General features: G+C 37.4%; 1 protein-coding gene across 2 annotated transcripts in view; it reads right to left on the bottom strand.

Moving 5' to 3' along the window:
- The window catches only part of LOC117342078 (beta-1,3-galactosyltransferase brn-like), a 91746-nt gene that overhangs the window by 37448 nt on the left and 30804 nt on the right, over positions 1–23494 (bottom strand). Inside the window, exon 1 of one of the 2 annotated variants that reach the window (XM_033904054.1) lies at positions 13866–13952. The exons of the other annotated variant lie outside the window; for it this stretch is intronic. The gene's annotated coding sequence lies outside the window, so the exon portion shown is untranslated. Of the gene's footprint in view, positions 1–13865; positions 13953–23494 lie in introns of those variants that run through there. 2 annotated transcript variants of the gene reach the window in all.

Below are 23494 nucleotides of genomic sequence, written 5' to 3'. Positions count from 1 at the left end.
ATTTTTAAAGACTCTGGTATGTCTCGGCTAGGGGACAGAACCCAAAACCTTCCTCACAGCGGCGAACGCTCAACTAAAGGCCAAAAGTGAGGCATTGTCAAGGGAGACATTAGGAAGAAGAAAGTTGTTAAGAAGAGAAAAGATAAGATCCCAAATTTAGTCGCCTCTTACGATCATGCAATGGGGGCAGCAGGTACAATTCTTACGCCCTACCTGCAGGGCAGACCTAGGAATGAACGCTAATTTTGTTAGTACCTTCATATAGAGAACACACAGTGGAAATGTAAATATATACTATTAACATATTATGGCAACACGGATAAACATGGCCGTACATGTACGTTAAAGTCATTAACACTGTAAACTATGCAATAATTAATTGTGTGTTGCGTGATGAGACGTGCTTTACTTTGCAATTCACTTTAATTAGACATTTTTATGAGTTAGGAAATATAATGTGAGCGTGTTCCTTCATTTTGATCATTTTGGCACATAATGTCCTATTTGAAATTGCCCTCTATCCACGTGACCTTGACCTATGGACAAGTGACATCTCATCGTTCAATTCTACTTAATAATGTTATGTGAAAAGATTAACCAGTTAAGAAATAAAAAATGTGACCTGAACTCGTGCCATTGATCTTTGATCAAGGACTATCTGTGTTTCTTTACTCTATATCTTCTTTTAGATTTTATTTCAAAAGTATTCATGATATGACTTTCACACTTTCAGTCATGCACCTATCATTTTATTTCAGACAATTTTGACTCAAAATATCAGAAAATATTTACCACTAAAATATTTCAAAGTGTGACTTTGGCCTCTTATCCCGTGGCATAAGCTTGCAGTTAGGCGACTTCTTATTTTATAATAGCCATTTTTGAACGTCTAAACAAAATGCTTACCAATAAAATATTCCAATTTCGACATTGATCTTTGACCCGTTGATCTGGACCTGAAGTCTGGAGATTTCTTCTTTGCTTTAATATGTTTTATAATGACATATCAAGATGCTGACAAGTTAAATATTCAATTTTAGTTTGTCGTAAATCATAACAGTTGTATAAGACCCAGAATATAAATAAATGTTTCATTTTTAGGAAGGAAGCAGGTCGTCGACACCAAAGAGATTGATTAGTCAAATAAATAGTTGATTTGTTTATTTGTTTACTTGGTTTTGAGGCGTTGCCTCCTTTTTGTAGCTGATGACTTCCTCACTGAAAAGCATACGAGAAGTCCGTCGCATGTCATCCAGAGCGATAAGGGAAAAGCGTCTTGCCTAAGTACACCACCATGACAACACAGACCGACCCGTTTTAGTTTCCCCAGAAATACAAACCGACACGTGTAGGGAGCGTCGAACCACGTATCTCGGATCTTCACCAGAGGTAACGTGGCCGGGATACAACTAACTACCTTGCTTTTGGCAATAAAGATTGATGGTTGATTTTCGTTAACGCCCTATAAACAGGCAGGGTCATTTAAGGACGTGCCTGGTTTCGGAGTTGGAGTAAAGCCGGAGTACCCGGAGAAAAAACTTTCGACCGTAACCGACCAGGCACTTGTCACGTGGGTTTCGAACCCGCAACCCAGAGGTGAAGTGTCTAGAGATAAAGTGTCGGGACACTTTAACCACCAAGCCACCGCGGCTCCAGAGAAATAAGTGATTTATAACACCTAAGCGAAGTGTGGTAGTAAGTGATTTATTACCAACAATTTTTCGTTGGCGATAAAATTACTAACCACTAATTAATGCAATGGTAATTAGAACCAACAATGTGTTTATCACGTGTAGAAGTGTTGATAGAACAAGTGACACTCTTGTGGTCGTTTCGAGAGCGAGTCAATTAAGTAAACGGGTCCAATTTGCCATGTCGTCTGCTGTTCCCAGCAACATATCACGGGTTTCAATTTAGTTTTGGGTATCTACATGCTAACCAATGGTCAAATGTTAATAACAAATGCGGAAACTACCTCAATGACTTACTTTAGCTTTCTTTCACATTTGTCATCATGTCGGCTACACTCCGTGATTTGCTGAATAACAGTCCGACTTTAGAACAGCCGGTACTTTTCGCTTTACCAGTGTTAATGTCTCCAATGAAACAACCTCACTTTTGGCATGAAGCTTGGGGTTTTGTCCCCTGACCAAGACATTCCAGAGTCTTTAAAAATAGTTGCTACTCCTGCTTAGCACTCAGCATTTTGGGAATGCGACGACAAGTTTGCCTGTTGTCAATATAATTATAACGGGATGGGTGTCCTGTTTGCTATTTTCGGCAGTATGCGTCAGTGAGATAGCACTATACAGTCGGCATCATTTCCGTGCGATCACAAGGATACGAACATAGAAATATCGCAGTCAAAAATACACACACATATAGCTCACGCATGCATCTCGCACACAGGGGAGACCGTCCTTAAATGACATTAGCTATTGATAGGACGTTTAGCAACATCAAAACAAACCAACACGGAAGTTGTAAGTAAAACCTTTTAAAGATAAACAAGATAAACACTAAAAACCAGGAAGTCCTCTATAGTTATGCATCGGAGATTCAGATTCTTTATTTAATTAAAGCCCGACACTCTCAAATAAATATATATATATATTCATCGAGTACAACTACGACAGGAAATTCACATCTTTATCTTCGGATCACCAACACATAGTGCATATGATACATTGTGCTGTGGTGCAGCGGTATAAGCTGCGGGTATTTCTCGCTAGGCGATTGGGTGACGAAGATCGTGAGCTCGAGGCCCCGGACAGGGCACGATTCATCAAGTTGTCTTCCTTCGTCTTTGCTAATATGTTCAAACAAAAGCATTATTAGGCAAGTTCACGTATATTCGATATATGTCTAATGTACGTTGTAGTTTCGTTCTCGGTTCAGCGACAAATTTACCGATAAAAACAAATGCTGCGAGTCATTTTTATATACTGATGTCGCAAGGATTCCCCGGTTAAGCGTTTAGTCCAATGGTCATTTTAATGTTAGGAGAGTGTGAATGGGCATCTTGGATCGCCATAAATACATGACATTGTGTACATCTAGAATTTTAGGTTTTATAAACTTATCACAATTACACAAGATATAACACAATATTTACATAAACAAACACACATTAACTTTCCATTCACCAGTAAAATCTCATTTAAATCATAATTAATCACTGAGTATTAATACAAATTACAAATGATTGCCATCATATTTCACTCATTCACACAAGTTTTACAGAAAATTAGAGAGAGGGAGAGAGAGTATACAATTCCGGTCTTAAGCTGCCAACAACTTTCCTCTGTTCATAGCTGACCAATACATTTACCTAGATTGTTTTCTTCTTTCAAATTTTGTGTGTTCACTATCTAAACTAGATTGAACATACTTTCATTTTTTTCTTACATAAAACGGTTTTAAACATTACATTTGATTTAAAAGTGGAATTCGCCCTCAATATCATTGCAAAGTATACAAAGTATAATCTTTGCTATATGTCCCTGCATTTTAGTGTCTAATTGCCTATTCAAATATAGTTTATAGTTGGAGGAAGTGATAAGATATTTATATAAATATCCTTTAGATAAATTATTTATCAAAGTTATACATTCCTGTAGGAAAATAGCAGTTACCTTTAACTTAATAAAATCAATATCAAAATTTTGAACATATTCCAAATCATATATATATGTATAACCGATCCAACAACTGTTTCAACTGTACATGTACTGAGCCGTGTAACGTCACGGTATTAAATTTCTCAATGTTACCGTGTGAAGAGGATCTTTATAAATCATGTATCGATAAATAAACTGAACTTATAGATACAAGTTTAGGTGAACCTATTAATAGATATATTTATTGTGTTTGTTATGCACCTACAGGCGACGAGTAGCGATGGAGATGGGGCTTAACTGTTTCCCGTGGCATTTTATGACTCGTTGTTATATTGATACTAAGTAGGCCAAGAAGGTCAAATATTACCGAGGAATGAAATTTCCCACACTGGTAGAGTTGGAGTCTTATTTGTCTTAAAGCCAATATAACTGTAGATTGCATTAATCATTAAACAGCGATGTCTTCTTCTAACTAGTGAAATGGATTTAAGATATAGCAATGCCCGAGTCTGTAATGTAAATTACATTCTCTAGAAATGTATATTTACGGTTTTAAAACACGAAACTTTCAGAAACTGTAGCTACGATTGTAAAAAAATGCAAAATTGCTTCAGTTTTTTCCAGTACCAATAATTTTCAACCTTCATGCCTTCTACGTTACACATTCTTGGGATAATTTAGAGGTTTGCTAAAAGATCATTAGTTACGGAAGCCACAGATTTGGTTTGTTTTTATTTGACTAACGTCCTATCAACAGCTGAGGTCATTTAAAGACGGTATCCCGTGCGTGCGATTTGCATGCGTATGGTTAGTGCTTATGTGTTTTGGGAGGCTGCGATGTTGGTATTAAGTCTCCTTGTGACAGTCCGGAATTTTTGCCGATTTATAGTGCTATCACACTGAAGCATACTGCTGAAGACATCCAGCAGGACACCTCACCAAGTCACATTATACTGACAACAGGCAAACCAGTCGTCTCACTCCCGAAATGCTGAGCGCTAAGCAGGAGTATCAACTAATATTTGTAAAGACTCTGGTATGTCTCGGCCAGGGGACAGAACCCAAAGCAATCCTCACAGGGGCAAACACTTAACTGAAGCCCAAACGTGAGGCATTGTCAAGCGAGACATAATGAAGAAGAAAGTTGTTCAGAAAGATATGATCCCAAATTTAGTCGCCCCTTACGATCATACAATGGGAACAGCAGGTATAGTTATTGCGCCGTACCTGCAGGGCAGTCAAATAATCACGAAATGTGGTCCACTAACAACACTTTCACAGAACATCGCATTAGGCGTTCTAGACACTAACTTTGATGGCATTACGTTAGATTCGATAGTACGTCTATAACACTGTGATAAGCTATCAGTGATTTCCCAGAAGTTGATACATATATTTGAGAGGCTCCAGTGGCATGACTGGGGAATTCTAACGACATAGTCTCTCGCCATTGTCAAATTACGAAATATATTTGTATAAGCGCTGTGGTTTCACTATATATGTTAACCCACCTAACCCGGTAGGTTCCATTTCAGGTTACAGCGATATGAACCGCAAGGGGAATGAAAGCGAACGTGAGCTTAACGTAAACAAACAATTCGAATCAAACTTAAATGAGTAACTATAGAAAATGCAGTGACTGAATGTATTTTATCATTTTGTATCACGTAAAGACTTGTTTAATAATTCTTGTAAGAACCGACAATATTTTTTTAATCTCTCGCTGTCCACCCAAACGTCCGGTATCGCTTTAATATCGCCGACTGAAATATCATTCTCACCATGTTGACGAGACATATAAAGGAAAACGATCATTAACTCTTGTAGCATTTGAGTCGAGCAGCTGTATAATGTGTATGTATTGCAGATTGATTTTATTTACTCAGTCACCTTTACAGCATGGACAAGAGGCCATTATACAAAGTAGATACCAGGGGCAAAGTAGTAATTCTAACAGTGTGGACAATGAAAATGTCAAATGTTCGAGGCAATCCGCCCCTTTATCAAGACACAGAGGATACAAATACAATAAAATGATATATAATCATTTTACAAGCACTGAAATGTTATTTTGTTCAGTTTATGAGACACAGAGCTTTATGAAATGACAAGATGTACTGTTGTTAACATCAGAATAGTATCATTGATACCTTATTTCAGTGTCTGTTTGAATAAGTATTGTGAATTGATTTTAGACCTATGTTTTCTGGTGTAATGATATTTTGGGGATGTGATAGTTATTTCTTCAAATGAGGATATTAATGAGCCGACCATATGAATTTGTATATAAACCTGCATTCACCATCGATTTGATATGCATAAATGTGAAGTGGTGAGAGAAAAATAATCATTCCCTACCTAGGGAGTATGACAAAGAAATCTCAACCCTCGGGGAAATTTATGAATGTCCAAACCCCGGCAAGCTGGGGTAGGACGTTCATGAATCCCCCCCCCCCCCCCCCCCCCCCCCCCGGGTTGAGATTTCTTGGCACACCCCCAAGGCAGGGAAAGATTCAATTAGTCTCCTCCTGTGTGTGACAGCTTTGGTAGGGTCTGTGTGTCTCCTCTGTGTGACAGCTTTGGTAGGGTCTGTGTGTATCCCTGTGTGTGACAGCTTTGGTAGGGTCTGTGTGTCTCCCCTGTGTATGACAGCTTTGGTAGGGTCTGTGTGTTTCCCCCTGTGTATGACAGCTTTGGTAGGGTCTGTGTGTATCCCTGTGTGTGACAGCTTTGGTAGGGTCTGTGTGTCTCCTCTGTGTGACAGCTTTGGTAGGGTCTGTGTGTATCCCTGTGTGTGACAGCTTTGGTAGGGTCTGTGTGTCTCCCCTGTGTATGACAGCTTTGGTAGGGTCTGTGTGTTTCCCCCTGTGTATGACAGCGTTGGTAGGGTCATTGTGTCTCCCCCTTGTGTATGACAGCTTTGGTAGGGTCTGTGTATCCCCCTGTATGTGACATCTTTGGTAGGGTCTGTGTGTTTACCCCTGTGTGTGACAGCTTTGGTAGGGTCTGTGTGTCTCCCCCTGTGTGTGACAGCTTTGGTAGGGTCTGTGTGTTTACCCCTGTGTATGACAGCTTTGGTAGGGTCTGTGTATCCCCCTGTATGTGACATCTTTGGTAGGGTCTGTGTGTTTACCCCTGTGTGTGACAGCTTTGGTAGGGTCTGTGTGTCTCCCCCTGTATGTGACAACTTTGGTAGGGTCTGTGTGTTTCCCCCTGTGTGTGACAGCTTTTGTAGGGTCTGTGTAGACCCCCCCCCCCCCCCCCCCCCCCCCCCCCCCCCCCCGTGTGTGACAGCTTTGGTAGGGTCTGTGTGTCTCCCCCTGTATGTGACAACTTTGGTAGGGTCTGTGAGTCTCCCCCTGTGTGTGACAGCTTTGGTAGGGTCTGTGTGTCTCCCCCTGTGTGTGACAGCTTTGGTAGGGTCTGTGTGTCTTCCCCTGTGTGTGACAGCTATGGTAGGGTGTGTGTGCATCCCCCTGTGAACGACAGCTTTAGTAAGGTCTGTGTGTTTTTCCCTGTGTATGAAAGCCTTGTTTTCGGGTTGAGATTTCTTGGCACACACCCAAGGCAGGGAAATATTCTATTAGTCTCCTCCTGTGTGTGACAGCTTTGGTAGGGTCTGTGTGTCTCCCCCTGTGTGTGACAGCTTTGGTAGGGTCTGTGTGTCTCCCCCTGTGTGTGACAGCTTTGGTAGGGTCTGTTTGTCTCCCCTGTGTGTGACAGCTTTGGTAGGGTCTGTGTGTCTCCTCTGTGTGTGACAGCTTTTGTAGGGTCTGTTTGTCTCCCCTGTGTGTGACAGCTTTGGTAGTGTCTGTATGTCTCCCCATGTGTGTGACAGCTTTGGTAGGGTCTGTGTGTCTCCCCCTGTGTATGACCGCTTTGGTAGGGTCTGTGTGTCTCCCCTTGTTTTGACAACTTTGGTAGGGTCTGTGTGTCTCCCCTTGTTTTGACAACTTTGGTAGGGTCTGTGTGTCTCCCCCTGTATGTGACAACTTTGGTAGGGTCTGTGTGTCTCCCCTTGTTTTTGAAAGCTTTGGTAGGGTCTGTGTGTCTCCCCCTGTGTGTGACAGCTTTGGTAGGGTCTGTGTGTTTCCCCCTGTGTGTGACAGCTTTGGTAGGGTCTGTGTGTCTCCCCCTGTGTGTGACAACTTTGGTAGGGTCTGTGTGTTTCCCCCTGTGTATGACAGCTTTAGTAGGGTCTGTGTGTCTCCCCCTGTGTGTGACAACTTTGGTAGGGTCTGTGTGTTTCCCCCTGTGTGTGACAGCTTTGGTAGGGTCTGTGTGTCTCCCCTTGTTTTGACAACTTTGGTAGGGTCTGTGTGTTTCCCCCTGTGTGTGACAGCTTTGGTAGGGTCTGTGTGTCTCCCCCTGTGTGTGACAGCTTTGGTAGGGTGTGTGTGTCTCCCCTTGTTTTTAAAAGCTTTGGTTGGGTCTGTGTGTCTCCCCTGTGTGTGACAGATTTGGTAGGGTCTGTGTGTCTCCCCTGTGTGTGACAGATTTGGTAGGGTCTGTGTGTCTCCCCCCGTGTGTGACAACTTTGGTAGGGTCTGTGTGTCTCCCCCTGTGTGTGACAACTTTGGTAGGGTCTGTGTGTCCCTGTGTGTGACAGCTTTGGTAGGGTCTGTGAGTCTCCCCCTGTGTATGACAGCTTTGGTAGGGTCTGTGTGTCCCTGTGTGTGACAGCTTTGGTAGGGTCTGTTTGTCTTCCCCTGTGTGTGACAGCTTTGGTAGGGTGTGTGTGCATCTCCCTGTGAACGACAGCTTTAGTAAGGTCTGTGTGTGTCCCCCTGTGTGTGACAACTTTGTTAGGGTCTGTGTGTCTCCCCCTGTATGTGACAACTTTGGTAGGGTATGTGTGTCTCCCCCTGTATGTGACAACTTTGGTAGGGTATGTATGTCTCCCCCTGTATATGACAACTTTGGTAGGGTCTGTATGTTTCCCCGTCTCCCTCGTGTCCCCCACCCACCGTGCATGAAAGCAGCTGACGTTCTCAGTGTTAAATCACTGAGTTTGTGTACACTGATTACCTTATAAATACGAAAAGCAATCTTATTGATAGATGAGCAAACAAAAATGCATCTATATAAATATACTTGAGTATAGAACAGCTTTGTGACCATCTATATGATTTGGGTCAATATTATCTTTAGACTCAAGAGGTCGACGATTAACAAGTATATCACTTGGTGCGAGTGACGGGTTTACCTACGATGTTTATATACAGTGTTTATACAGTGTCCAACACGTGAAATCTAAAAAGAAAATACAAAATGTCTCTATATTTATGAAGTGATATCCGTGCATGGTTACGGTTGTGACAAAATGTCTAGCATGGAATTGATGATACCGGTACTTATTTCAACGCATACAGATTTTACCGCGGATATTTCATTTAAACACAGGTAAGTGTATTCACGGAGTGACACGTACCCAATAGAGACATTGATTAGTAAAAAGATAAACAATTTAACAACATTATAGATGTAAACTAACATTACTTCCAACACGTGTACGTATACCGTGGAAACGTGTGTGTACATGTGCTACGAAGTAAACACTTTAATTCAAATTGCTGACAAACTCCTTCACCAAATATTTGTATATAATTTCTACTGAAATGTGGTGAAAGGTGATTACTTGACGGCGGGGGTTACATTTTTGTCTGTCACGTTTAAAAATCAAAGTTTTTATACAAACAAGGACGAATTTCAAATCAAAATTTGAGCTTACTCCAGTAAGGACCTCACATGGATACTAAATGTACAATGTTCTCTTCAACACGTGTAACATTGACAAGAAATAGAGAAAAAATAAACAAAAACTACTGGGTGTAAATTAGACACACGGGTTTGTAATTATTACTAAAGACACACAGGTATGCGACTATTACTACACATTAGGACCGTAGGTTACCGTTGAGCGTAAGGAACGAGGGTTACCGTCGATACGATTGTTCAACTTATTTTTGATCATCTCCAGTCTGTCTGTTTTTTTCTTAATAATTTAAACGTTTTTATACATATCATTTTGAAAATGTTCTTAACTTGGGTGCGAAAATCGGAGTGGACGTTATATATAATCAAAATAAATATCCCTTGGCGTCCCCAATAGCACTCACATTAAAAGAGGTATTGGTTCTAGTGTAAGGACGGACTCAATGTAACATTTAAAACGAATTAAGAAGCCGATATATACATGTTAAATATCCTATTGAAAAAAAAACTTCAACGTTTTGATTTTCATAATCATTATGGGTCAATAATAACAAGGAAAGCAAAATTTCTACAGCAAATATGATAAGAAGTGTTTTTCTTTAAATCGTACTCCACTTTTATCGTGGTGTTTCGCATCCTCATTTATCGTCAGCTGAAGAGCCGAAAAGCGGGCGCTTAACTTGTTAATAATATCCCCATTTATCATCAGCTGAAAGGTCGAAAGGCGGACGCTTAATTTGTTAATAATATCCTCAATTATCGTTAGCTGAAAGGCCGAGGCCGAAAGGTTGAGCCCATATATCGTCAGCTGAAAGGCCGAGGCCGAAAGGTTGAGCTCATATATATCGTCAGCTGAAAGCTTAAGGCCGAGGCCGAAAGGTGGAAGCTAAGCCCGTTTATAAGATCGGAATCATGTTTGATGTAACATATGTAACATGTACTCATGTGCCGCAAGGCAATAAATTGAATTGAACAAATCGACTGTATTATCGTCGATAACTCTGTCCGATCTATATGGTATAAAGTACCATTCATGCATTATTTGTTAAAAATAAAATATCACGGTGACAAAGGCTGATACCCCGCCAAGAGCAGACATCGTGGGAAAAATAACGTCTGGTAATACGAAAGAGTTGGGTAATTTAAGAAAATTTGTCCCGTTAAGTTGTAAACATATTACGAAGAAATAATTAAGAAGATAATAAAAGGTTTAATGACCCTGGAAATATCTACTTGACGATTAACAAAAGAATTTTAAAATGTCTCGTTGCATAATACGGTATGCTGGCCGACCGGTAACATCTTGCACTAACCGTACAGGTACATTGTATGAAGTCGAGACAGCAATGTAATTAGGGGATGTACATTATAATGGGTAGCGACTGGAGTATAGCTGTATAGGGCCAATTACAAATTCAAATTCAAATTCATTTATTATCTCCACACCTATACAGGTATACAGAGATAGACTACAAAATGCAATACATGTAAATTTACAATAATATGAAATTTGGTGAACATGCGTGGATATACGGATATATCTTAATTGTGGTTTGAAAGTAAAAAGCAAAAAATCACATAAATTAAGCTTTTCTGGTAAATGTTATAAAAACATGCACATTCAATTTAAGTTCAATCCTGGGGAAATTATAAGGACATTTAAAAGAAGGCAGTATATTTCTCTCTGGGAACACAACTATTTCTATAAAATGACACGTTTGGATTGATAATAAATCATAATGGGCAAACACGCGCACCACCTTTTCAGAAAACAACGTATTGCGTTACCGTAGAACCACACATTTATATGTGTAAGAAAATAAGATAGAAAAAAAACTAGCCGTCTACAATGTAGTATTGGAGCTACTGAGTGTGGCAGTTTACATGTCTACCGAAAATGAAAGTAGGTCAAAGATACTTCATCACCACAATGAACAAAAGATAACGAAACAGACTATACATCATACAACATATTGTAATTAGTCATTTTCAAAAGAGGACTTGAAGTGAGCTACAGAGAAATGGTTGAAGGGAGACGACCCCCACTCGATTTAATATTCGTAATATTCACTACCAATTCATGGTGGCGTTTCCGTTTAACCTATCTTTGTTTTTTGTCTAACAGACTGACACTGACGCTGAAAGTCGTAAATGATGTTGTAATTTTACTCAATCCCTTTCTGTGCCTTTCTTCGCAGCAGCAACCAATATGTACCGGTATTATTACATTGAATGTTTCAAAATATTTTTTTATATCTAAATTTAATATCATGGTGTGTTAGCTGTTATCCCTTTTTATTACGTTTTCGCAGTGAATTATAAGGTTTTATGGTGAAAATTTAGGTGATACGACAGTGTTGATATTTTCACTCGTTTTTTGACCAATCAGAGCACAGTATTCGGAGTGAAGACATCGCCCATGACGGAACTACCAAAACAAAACATTTATCTCCATTCATTCAGAATTCTAAATGTTTATCCAATATTGTAAAATATCTCCTCTGCTTTCTTAATCTTTCTGACAAATATTGGCAGATATTCAATCACCATCATTGTCAGGAAACAAGAATGTAAACAGTCTCAATAATTACGTCAAAATCAACATCAATTTGAATCCCGAGATCTCCCATGATCTGCCATCAACAAATCATGATCATCACAACGATCATCTTCCCTCGTCACAGCTTTTTAGGAATCGTTCAAAACTACGAAAACCAGTATTTATATAATAAAGTTTTGTCTACAAACCTTAGATTATAATCCGGTATGTAATGGGGCAGTAACATTCAACATGTATAGTTTATTGGAATAGTTTACTTGAATTGTTTATTCATTTGATAATCTATAGTCATAATGATTTTTTTTTTAAATTATATCTTCATTATAACTCTCTCTCTCTCTCTCTCTCTCTCTCTCTCTCTCTCTCTCTCTCTCTCTCTCTCTCTCTCTCTCTCATATGTAAATATATGTCATCTTGTAAAATAAATGTATTATATGTATGTAAAATTATATAGGGAAAGGGCTTAGTATAAGTTTGATAACTTGTGCCCAATTCCCATGTATATATTAAGATACAATAAAATATGTTAAAATCAAATTCAACATGTACATGAACAACAAGACAGTCCTCAGAGACAGACATCATGTCAAACGAACATGCGTCCCGTCAAAATCAATGTCCGTCTCCAGTTAGAATGTCTCTCGATTCCTCAAAGGATTCCTCACCGCTTTAATCCCATAAAGATCCATTTCCCTAATACAACAACTGCCTAAGGGTTGCAGTCTTGGTATACAGGTCTTACATGTATCGACACAGATAGCGCACAATGCCTAAGAAGCGCTAAACGTCTTTCTTTGACTCAGGTGTTTGAAAGTCTATTTCTCATTCTCTCCACAGACACGGCATATCATATGACATCTCTCAATGTACAGTTCACTTCCGCAACGTTACATGAACTTGTCGGTGACAGTGATGTTTGTTTCTCTTTTGTTTTTGTTAAAACGAATGCGACAGAGAACACTGCAATTAGTGATAATACGAATTCTATTGTTTACCTCTTCTCTGAAGGGTTCCATAAATATAAGAGGACATAATAATATCATGATAACCGATAGCATCCGGAACTGCTTGGGTTTTTTCTTTTACAAAATACACCCGAGGGTAACCCGAATGAATATATTAGTAGGGCGACATACATCAATCTTTACAATGGTTGCGATGAAAAATTATCATAACGAAATCATTGTTAAGTTTTGCCCTTAACCAGAGACCAACTGACAATTTATAATTGTCATCCAATATTTAGTATCACGTATGTGATTTTTACGATCCTTCGTTACGCGACATACCGTATGTAATGTTTTTAAAAAATGACTTTCAATGTTAAAATACCTATAACGGGTGATACATGCCATTAAACGTACGTACATTTGTATCGTTGCCAGATAACACTGCCGATAGGATACACAGCAGATAAAAGGACACACGGTTATATACGTTTGGATGATTTAACATAGCCGTAAACTCCTACACACCAAGCTGCTCCGGTCGGAGGGCAATATTCACTTGTATCATTTAACACGCATGAGTGGAGCTGCATCTGTTACACGCCGTGACATACGTCGGGTTATCGCGAGATAATGTGCTGTAAAAGGCAGCCAGCAAAACTTCCTTAAAACCGATATCTTATTCCTGATAAATTAGAAAACGTTAACTTTGTTACCGAGATGAGGTAGTCTATAACTGGTAAGTAATGTTGTCCTGACCTATATAGTCTCTGATTAACATCTCTATAGTTATACCTACCATGGTATGGAGATTTTCGATTTTGAAATGATGTTTGATTTTGAGGTGATGTTTGAAGAGTTTGAAGAGATGACGGCAGATATAGGTTATATTTGACTGTCGGCGAGGAGAAAGTCTGACAGGTTCACGACACTACAATATTTTAGAACAAAAGACCGTACAGTCCAGCTTTTGATGGCCAGGTTTCTTAATATACTGATAATATTTAAGTGTAACTTACTTACCTATCCAATCAGACTGATGACAGAAACAGGAAGACCGGCACGTCTGTCGATCGTATGGGGAAATAGTTCAGGCTTGACTGCATACAAACACACACACAAACACCCTCGCAGACCCTCCATACACACATACACTGTGCTCTTATCACATGATTGTGTATAGGTGATTCTAGGGCAGGTAGAATTACACATTTACTGGAATTTCTCGTTTAGCAGGTGGCCTGGGGGTATTCTGCATAACTATTGACTTTAATAAATCCACCTTTGTTTACAACTTCCCTCCAGAGTCCCTTATATAGTCCTCAATTATAGCTTGGAAGATGAATGTCTACTCTTCTAGCATTAAGTAGACATCTTTATTTTGTCAAAGGTTTCTGTGTCAGTTTCTATTCGTATTTCCCCTTATAGAGATTTTGATTTAGACACGGTCAGGGATTAAATTTAGTTGCAAAGCTTTAGGGTACACACAACTAAATATTTTACTATGTTATTACTAATGACTCAATCTCTTCATTCGCTCGTTTGAAGTTCAAATGATGTGAAATTCATATCAAATTAAAGTTTGACGTTTTTTTCTATCTGATAAATGTTGTTATTGTAAAGGTTTAATGGCAAATAAGCACACGGGTAGTCGGAAGACAGTAAACCTGACATTTACACTGCACTGGGAACTCCCGCCTGGGGAATTCCCGCCTTTTTACACCTCGAATTCTACGTCATTCTATTTTCAGTAGGAGTGTATATTTATGATTTTCTTTTCCAAATCTCAGGACCATACTCTTTATTTTCATATATAGAAAGTACCCATTTCATATGTTATTTACTCAAGAAAACAGCTGCAAACCTACAAAATATTTTCTATGAGGACTTGGTTCAGGGGGACACATCAGCTGATTGGCTGACTTAGTGGTAAGAGTCCTTTACCTGCAGAACTTTATGTTGATATGTACTCAAATGTAGGTCTGATTGGAAATCCTTTTCTCGGGAGGAAGCATTAGATAAGTGTTTCATATCTCATTAAGGTTTTGTTTATTCGTTGGTATTTCTGTGATTTTGTAAAACTTCAACAATTATTGTCATTTTTCCTCCACATTTGAATATATGATACAGTTAATGCGAATATTTTGAATTCAATTTACCAAGAAGATATATATTTCAAATTATCCCATTCCTATTTTTAAGAGCAGATATCTAGGTTCTTACCATGGTGACCATCTAATCGTGTTGAACCTCGTTTTGAACACTCGGAACTTTGCACATTTGACTCCTGCCATTTGACCTCTAACGTAATGAGGAAGTTGTAACTAAGGAACTGTTTTTCAAAACATCACATTTTCTGTAGTCAGTGGTAATACTGACAAGCCTGCGTTTGTTTCATATATAGAGGATATTGAATGGTTTTCCGTTGAATATAACATTTATTTAACCAATATGACAGAATATTTATATTTTCACACGTGCGAAGCTCGAAGTGAAAAAAAATGACTTATTGCATTTTTGCCAGAAATTTATCAAATTAATAAAACTTTTAGTTCCACTGCAGCGATGAGTAGTGAAAATAAAAGATTTTGCAGTGGAAATATAAGTTTTTCGTTTTTGACTAATTAGAGCGAACCTTTGTATTCACCTCATTGAAACTTGCGGATTTTTCCAATCGAAGCGAAGAAAGATAAATTTGTTATTTTGCTGTATTTCTGAAATATTCAGACTAGTTCTTGACAAAATACTAACTTGACGTTAGCTATTCATACACAGATTCTCCGATAACAGCAGAAAACGCTTAAATTGCGTCGTTGATCAGTTCTTTCAAAATGGCGCCGTCAAGTAAACGCGGAGTAACGTCACAAAGAGATGACATCATGAATTCCTGCACTTTTTGATACAAATAATGTTTCGATGTTTTTGATTTTGTTTTTAAGTATATAAAATGCAATAAAAAGAAAACTGAATGGTATCTCGTTTAATATAACATATATTTCACGAGTATGACAGAATATCGATATTTTCAGGAGTGTGAAGTTTGATATAACATATATTTCACTCGTATGACAGAATATTTTGATATTTTTCACTCGTGCTTCGCACTCTATCATACTCGTGAAATATACATGTATGTTACATCCTCTATATACAGTATTCTGTCCTACATGTGAAATATGTGTTATGTACAGCAGGAAACCATTACATTTTGTTTTCATTGTATTTCTCTGCTAAAAAAAAAAATATCGAAAAATTCATAGGGTCAAAAAGTGCGGGAATCAGTGACATAATTCATTATGTCGTCTCTTTGTGACGTTACTTCACGTCAAAATGACGGCGCCATTTTGAATTAAATGATTAACGCAATATCTAAGCGTTTACTGCTGTTATCGCAGAATATGTACATGGAAAGTCAATATTTAGCATAATATTTCAGAAATACAGTTGTATTTTGTTAATTCGATAACATAACTGACAATATAGAGTTGTGATCATGTTTGTTGTCATGGTAAAATGAATAACCGGTTTTCGAAGACACTGACCATGTGCCACACATAAGTACATTTAAGATCACATGGTCCATGTTATTAGTATAAAAAAATGCTACTAGTATTACATTCTTATTAAAGTACCAATGATAATCAAATACCGAATTTCAACATAAAGCAATCTTGCTTCTGGCGTAGTATTCAGCGTCATTACACATTTGACATTTCTATATATTAGATTGACGATATTTTTGTGGGGATAGATCTTAAACCCTTTGCGTTGAAGTAATTTTTATTTTCTTATCGTTGATCAAGTCAGTTTAAGATTAAAAATCTTCTTCTGAATTTATATGTCAATATCCTTACCTGAAGTATACCACAAATAGCTATAGCAACACAATAATAAAAAATATATATATATAAAAGAGCATGTTCTATCAGCCACATTACACAATGAGATAATATGAAATCGTGATGAACACATTCATTTTATGCGACACTCTAATAAATTGCCAGATTTAATGTATTGTGACGAAACTGCATCTCAGGTATACTTTATGTATCGATAAGCGAATTTTATTAAGCATATGAAAAAATGTAATTGCTGCAATTAAATATACACCAATATTATGTATTGCTACATGTATGCATATGTATGGAAGAAAATAAAAAAAATCCCCCCCCCCCCCCCCCCCCCAAAAAAAGAAAAAAGTCAGTTTAAGATTTAAGATTTCTATTATCTCTTGGGTTCATCGACTGGCATGTTTGAATATGTGCTTTGCAGCATCTGGTAGATGACTTAACTCAAGTCGTTCTAAAATGCCAACTTAGGAAGAGACAGCTAGGAGTGTACTCTAAGAAAAGATAAATGTATTCGACACTAGCCTACCGGACTAACATATATGTACTATAAACCAACTTATTTTCGCGTGCGATTAATTTTCGCGTATTTCGCGAACTTTTAAAATTCTTGAACATTAATCGCCACGAAATAGTTTCAATTACAGGCAGAGTAGGCATTCTATGACTAAGTCGCGAAAAGAATTTAGCTAATAATAGCTTTTATATCAATTTAATAGCTTTCAACATTTGCACAAACATTTAAAATATGTGTTTTTTCCCCAAAAAATCTTTCAGTTTAACTCCGGCAAGGGATAATTTAACCCACACAGGGAACCTAATACCATGTATTACTATGCCTTTCAACACTCACAACATAAACTTAACACAAAGTCCAAAGATTTAAAAACAAAAATAAAAAACACAGATTTAAAAAGAAAAAATCCAATTTTTTAAAAGTTTTACTCCAGGAAGGGATTATCTTACTCCATAGGGACTCTATTACCAAATATCAGCACCATAGTACAATTATAAAGTGATGTATTAAAACCTCTTAACACTTGCACCAAAATATTAAAGCAGAAAAATTCTAAGTCCACAAATTTGAAAATTCTGGTTTTTCCCCCAAACTCTTTTAGTTTAACTCTGGCAGGGGATAGTTTAACTCCAGAGGGCCAATTATCAGCACCCTGGTACAATTATAAAGTGATGTATTAATACCTTTCAACACTTGCACCAAAAACGTAACGCAAACATTTTCTAAGTTCAAAAATTTTCAAAATATCTTTTAGTTTAACTCCAGCAAGGGACAAATTACCATAAATAACTATGCCTTTCAACACTTGCTCCAAAAATTTAACATTTGAAAAACCAACGCCGACGCCGACGCCGACGCCGGAGTGACGACATAAGCTCTCACTCTTCTTCGAAAAGACGAGCTAAAAATTCAAATTTCTGGAGAACAAAGTTAGCTCATGTGGATCACATATAACACATGCCGTTATGTCCACAAGTGTCTATAGTACGTAATGGGAACATTTGTTTGGCCGGAAGCATAAACAATAATTCTCCTTTGACATTGAAATACAAATGGCAGTTGGAAATAGTGTCACGCAAATGTGGCGTATAGGCGTATATGGGATTTATAGGCTGGTAAAATATCACTGGATATGCTATTTAGATGAACGTTAAATACGGAGCTATCCTGCCTTTCTGCAACTCGTCATTGACAAAAGGGACTAAATGTTCGGCGGCCAAACCATATCATGTATCGGTATTAAATAAATCTATGTACAAAGATGATCAAAACATCCAACTGCTGGGCTTACCATCTAGTAATTTATGGCTCGAAAGGAAAATATATGCATTTGAACAAATCTTCTTAAACATCATAGGCCTTTTTTATGGTGAACTTAATTTGTACTTTCTTTTAAAGAGTGTCGGTGAAAGTGACAGTTCTGAAAAACATTTCTATTATTTATTTGATTTGTTGGTTTACAAAGATACTGTACCGAGAAAAAAAGCAAATGAAAGTGGGAAGGTAGTTGGGTTCAGAAGCAATTAAAAACCATGAGTATAAAGTATGAAAATAGCTGAAATGATATGTAAAAGCAAATACGTGTACTTACGATACACGACAAGAAGTAAGAAGTAGTAGCCTTTCAGTGGCAACAGTTGGACGACAAGGTGTTGATGACGATCCAAAAACTCACTGACGCGGAACCATATGGACACAGACTTGCGACTTATGCTCTGAAGAACAGCTATTGTGTCCAAAAACCTATTTTAAGGGGATCAGTTCAACAGAGTTTTTTTTTTTTTTTTTTTTTTATTTCGAACAGTGAAAAGAGGCTGTTGTTTCTATTACGTGAGCAAACCTGGCGTTAATGTGCTGTAAATCAACATCATTGTCTCCGTGTTCTATTGGTTCTGATGAAAGAAACTAAGTTTTACTTCATGGACATTCGACAGCAAGAATAAGCAATTACTCTTAGTCATATAATGAATGCTAAAACATTGGTTCACTTGATTTCTAACAACAAAAAGATTTTGGGTCAATATAACTTCTCATCCGACGACTATGAATTGTAGATTCCCAGATATTATGTGTTGGACATTCTGCCACGTGGATTGTAGATTCCCCGATATTATGTGTTGGACATTCTGCCACGTGGATTGTAGATTCCCCGATATTATGTGTTGGACATTCTGCCACGTGGATAAGACTGTTAACTATCTCCCAGGAGAGTGGTTTATCAAATGATACCCGAAACTCGCTGCCCAGGGCTCAGTAATGAACGGGATGCAACAGTAAAACAAAACTGACCTATTTTTGTGTCAGCATAATGAACTAGGGAAGAATCCATTGAAATAAAACAAAGCCTATAAGTTTTATTAAGCATCGTCCTGCTACCAACAACCAACAACATTACCTACTCATTTCTCCAATCTGCTTTAAATTTATCTTTATTCTCGATATTTTCTGCCGACATTTTCTCACTTTCGGTTTTTAACCATAGAAATGCTTCCTTGAATTATATTGCACGTGTTCAGAAAAAAACAACAAAAAAAACAACAACAACAAACAAACAAAAAACACTAGCAATACTTTCTAAAAAAATCATAAGAATGGCATTTAAAAATGCTTGTTTGGGAACAATATTTAAATGTTCCATTTAACAACGAACAACATTTCCTACTCTAAAATGTATCTTTATACTTCTTATTGCGTTCCTTGATACTCTCTCACGTTTTACTTTTGTTGTGAGAGTTCGCCGTTTGTCCCGAGACTTATTATACAGATGTCATTAAAACACTTCTGATTATCCCTGTCGTTGATCAGCATTGAATGCTAATAAAGGGGAGGTAACTGGTTAGTTCTGGTATCAGGATAACGGACCTGGAGATATGTAGGGGGTGTAACTGGTTAGTTCTTGTATCAGGTTAACGGACCTGGAGATATGTAGGGGGTGTAACTGGTTAGTTCTGGTATCAGGATAACGGACCTGGAGATATGTAGGGGGTGTAACTGGTTAGTTCTGGTATCAGGATAACGGACCCGGAGAGATGTTATGTCTATGTGCCAGCGACATCATTTTTCAGTGAAATGGCACCGTGAAGCTGCCAATACAATGGCAAACTAGAATAAGTTTCACAAACAGTCTTTAACAAAAGTGTTTCCGTTGAAATCATTTGATGTACATTTGTAGATTAGGCAATACTTTCAGAAAACAATATCTTACTTTTTCCAATCCAATCCTGATGTTAGATATAAAGGATACTGTACTTTAACACTAGCAATAATATTCAAAATGGTACACGACGTTCAATCTGTTCGTTTTGGGAACAATTTCGTTCCATTTCGATTTGAAATTATAAAAAAAATGTTTGCTTAACGATAAACTGTTAATAGTTAATAATTAATTTTTATATTTTCTGTTGATCAGCGGACTGAACTGGGCTTACGTCAGCAAAACAAAGCGTCGTCTGCTTACATGTGTGAGGTATGCGTCCGAAATTTAAGACTACAGAAAGTGAAAAAAAAACACACAAAAACTGGCAAGTATGCTCTCCGGCGGTGCACTTACTCCCACTGACACATACATATGTACGGCATTCCCGTTATATTTTACTTCTTGTCATGACGCACGATGTACAGAAAAGACTTGTAGTGTAGATATGCGGTTCTATGTGTGGGACTCCGGTTATTTCATCACTGGCTTAACATTAATTGGCGTCTAGCAATAAGAATTTACATCCTCTAGATTGCTGTGTCTTCCTCATTTCATATCTGTACATTTTTGTTTCGAAAGTGACGAGACACCCCCGCCCCCTCCTGCCCATGACAGAATTTTCCCTTGGCTGATATAGGATATATTGGCTGATATTAGTATAACATCATAACAGATGTCAATGTCTTTACAAGGATTTCACATGATATTGGTATAACGTCATCACATATGTTGATGTCTTTACAAGGATGTCACATGATATTGGTATAACGTCATCACAGATATTAATGTCTTAAACAGGATTTCACATGATATTGGTATAACGTCATCACAGATGTTGATGTCTTTAACAGGATGTCACATGATATTGGTATAACGTCATCACAGATGGTAATGTCTTTACAAGGATTTCACATGATATTGGTATAACGTCATCACAGATGTTAATGTCTTTAACAGGATTTCACATGATATTGGTATAACGTCATCACAGATGTCAATGTCTTTAACAGGATGTCACATGATATTGATATAACGTCATCACAGATGTTAATGTCTTTAACAGGATGTCACATGATATTGGTATAACGTCACCACAGATGGTAATGTCTTTACAAGGATTTCACATGATATTGGTATAACGTCATCACAGATGTTAATGTCTTTAACAGGATGTCACATGCTATTGGTATAACGTCATCACAAATGTTAATGTCTTTACTTAATGTCTTTACAAGGATTTCACATGATATTGGTATAACGTCATCACAGATGTTAATGTCTTTAACAGGATTTCACATGATATTGGTATAACGTCACCACAGATGGTAATGTCTTTACAAGGATTTCACATGATATTGGTATAACGTCATCACAGATGTTAATGTCTCTAACAGGATATCACATGATATTGGTATAACGTCATCACAGATGTTAATGTCTCTAACATGATTTCACATGATATTGGTATAACGTCACCACAGATGGTAATGCCTTTACAAGGATTTCACATGATATTGGTATAACGTCATCACAGATGTTAATGTCTTTAAAAGGATGTCACATGATATTGGTATAACGTCATCACAGATTACAATGTCTTTAACAAGATTTCACATGATATTGGTATAACGTCATCACAGATGTTAATGTCTTTGACAGGATTTCACATGATATTGGTTTAACGTCATCACAGATGGTAATGTCTTTAACAGGATACCACATGATATTGGTATAACGTCATCACAGATGTCAATGTCTTTAACAGGATGTCACATGATATTGGTATAACGTCATCACAGATGTTAATGTCATTAACAGGATGTCACATGATATTGGTATAACGTCATCACAGATGTCAATGTCTTAAACAGGAGTTCACATGATATTGGTATAACGTCATCACAGATGTTAATGTCTTTAACAGGATTTCACATGATATTGGTATAACGTCATCACAGATGTTAATGTCTTTAACAGGATTTCACATGATATTGGTATAACGTCATCAAAGATATCAATGTCTTTAACAGGATTTTACATGATATTGGTATAACGTCATCACAGATGTTGATGTATTTACAAGGATTTCACATGATATTGGTATAACGTCACCACAGATGTCAATGTCTTTAACAGGATTTTACATGATATTGGTATAACGTCATCACAGATGTTAATGTCTTTAACAGGATTTCACATGATATTGGTATAACGTCATCAAAGATATCAATGTCTTTAACAGGATTTTACATGATATTGGTATAACGTCATCACAGATGTTGATGTCTTTACAAGGATTTCACATGATATTGGTATAACGTCATCACAGATGTTAATGTCTTTAACAGGATGTCACATGATATTGGTATAACGTCATCACAGATGTTAATGTCTTTATCAGGATTTCACATGATATTGGTATAACATCATCACAGATGTCAATGTCTTTATCAGGATTTCACATGATATTGGTATAACATCATCACAGATGTCAATGTCTTTAACAGGATTTCACATGATATTGGTATAACATCATCACAGATGTCAATGTCTTTAACAGGATGTCACATGATATTGGTATAACGTCATAACAGGTGTTGATGTCTTTACAAGGATTTCACATGATATTGGTATAACGCTATCACAGATGTTGATGTCTTGAACAGGATGTCACATGATATTGGTATAACGTCATCACAGATGTTGATGTCTTTAACAGGATGTCACATGATATTGGTATAACGTCATCAAAGATGTCAATGTCTTTAACAGGATTTTACATGATATTGGTAAACGTCATCACAGATATGATGTTTATGTCTTTAACAGGATTTCACATGATATTGGTTTAACGTCATCACAGATGTTAATGTCTTTAACAGGATGTCACATGATATTGGTATAACGTCATCACAGATGTTGATGTCTTGACAAGGATTTCACATGATATTTGTATAACGTCATTACAGATGTCAATGTCTTTAACAGGATGTCACATGATATTGATATAACGTCATCACAGATGTTAATGTCTTTAACAGGATTTCACATGATATTGGTATAAACGTCATCACAGATGTTAATGTCTTTA

The sequence above is a fragment of the Pecten maximus genome, chromosome 14 (assembly GCF_902652985.1).
Source record: "Pecten maximus chromosome 14, xPecMax1.1, whole genome shotgun sequence".
Classification (NCBI taxonomy): domain Eukaryota; kingdom Metazoa; phylum Mollusca; class Bivalvia; order Pectinida; family Pectinidae; genus Pecten; species Pecten maximus.
Note: the sequence above shows the minus strand (reverse complement) of the source record. Positions and strands in the feature narration are given on the sequence as shown.